The sequence below is a fragment of the Oryzias melastigma genome, unplaced genomic scaffold (genome assembly GCF_002922805.2).
Source record: "Oryzias melastigma strain HK-1 unplaced genomic scaffold, ASM292280v2 sc05794, whole genome shotgun sequence".
In the NCBI taxonomy this organism is placed as follows: Eukaryota; Metazoa; Chordata; class Actinopteri; order Beloniformes; family Adrianichthyidae; genus Oryzias; species Oryzias melastigma.
The window spans coordinates 1-1433 of NW_023422359.1; the positions used below are offsets into that span (position 1 = coordinate 1).

Genomic DNA, 1433 nt, shown 5'->3' on the forward strand with positions numbered 1-1433 from the left:
ACTTCATCTTCAAAACCAAAACCTTTATTCAGTTTAGTTAGAAAACATCCGTTTACAGTTGAATCATTATAAAAAAAAGTGCTGAATAGAACAAAAAAAAAACAACTAAACATGATCAAGAATGAACCAAACAATGGAGTGGCAGAACCGGAGGAGCTCACACTGCCCAGCAATGTGCTTAATTTAGCGGTCAAAACAAAAACGGGGCCTAAAAAAGTCAAACTACCTTAGAAATACTGACGTTTCATTTAATGTTTCAGGATTTTTCTACATTTTGGTGTAGAAAAGCAGCGAAACCAGCCTCTGGAGGTAGAAGGAACCGTTTTGTGAAGCAGATTTTACAGATCATGTGAAATACGTCAGGGGTTCAAAGTGCTGACAGCAGAGTGTCCTAGTCCAAAAATTTAAGAGAAGTCGTCGCCACAAGGTCACACAACTCAGTTTCTAAAGCAAACGAGCACAAAGGAAACTCTCAAATCATCTGTGCAAACTTTAGAGATGCTTTAGTGGTTTTCCAGTCTCTCCAATCTTCATTCTCTCTCGTCTTGTTCAGATCTCTCACATGACGGGGTAGCTGGCGAGGTTAGCGATGCCGCAGGCGTTGCCACGGTTACGAGCCATGAGGACGTAGCCCTTGTTGCCCCAGGTTTCACCCCAGCTGGAGGTAAAGATGGAGAGGTGAGATCATTGTTAAATGACAGACATCAAATCCCCACAGACAGAATCGTCTCACGATGGCTGGATTCATCAACAGGTGATGAGCTCACCTGTTCTTCACAATCCAGAACTTCCTCCCCTTGGCGTTCACACCGTACCCGACGGCCAGGACGGCGTGGTTGATGTCTTCTTTGTTGCAGTTGCGGTCGTAGTAAATACCTGGTCACATGACAGATGAGATAAATATGAGCTGGATATTTTATTTTTTTAATTCATGCTTGAAAAATCTTAAAGAGTTTGAAATTTCTGACAAGAAAAAAAAATGACAGAAAATTGAACTTTTATGGAATTAACCCCATTGATGGGAAAATATATATATTTATGAGATTTAGATAGTTGTGATCCTTTGGGTGATTTGGTAACTTTTTGCAAATGTGACATGAGCGTTCAATAAAAAAACACCTTATTACCCGTTGTCTCAAATTTGATACACACATTTTTATCATGGTTTAACTGTATTATAAAGATTTTTTCCATTATTTCCATACAGAAAGTAGTCAATTAAAATACTAAAAAAAAGCAATAGATGATTTTTTTCTCACCAGATAGTTGTGAAAATTAGAAAAACCTTTCCCCCAAATGTACTTGAGATTTTGTAGAAGCAGTTTTTTGAGATGGCCAGAAATTCATGCATCAAATATGATATGAAAGTTTTTAAACTAAGTTTTGAATCAAGCTTGAATTTGTTTTAATAGTTAAACTTGGTCATTTGAACT

The 1433-nt window shown here is 37.7% G+C and overlaps 1 long non-coding RNA gene across 1 annotated transcript; it reads right to left on the minus strand.

The window, feature by feature from the left end:
• Positions 1-2: 2 nt before the first annotated feature.
• Positions 3-882, minus strand: LOC112140572. Its single transcript, XR_002918201.2, has 2 exons — positions 768-882; positions 3-658 (listed from the first exon to the last, which is right to left on the minus strand). It is a non-coding gene; the product is annotated as an uncharacterized LOC112140572 (long non-coding RNA).
• Positions 883-1433: the final 551 nt, after the last annotated feature.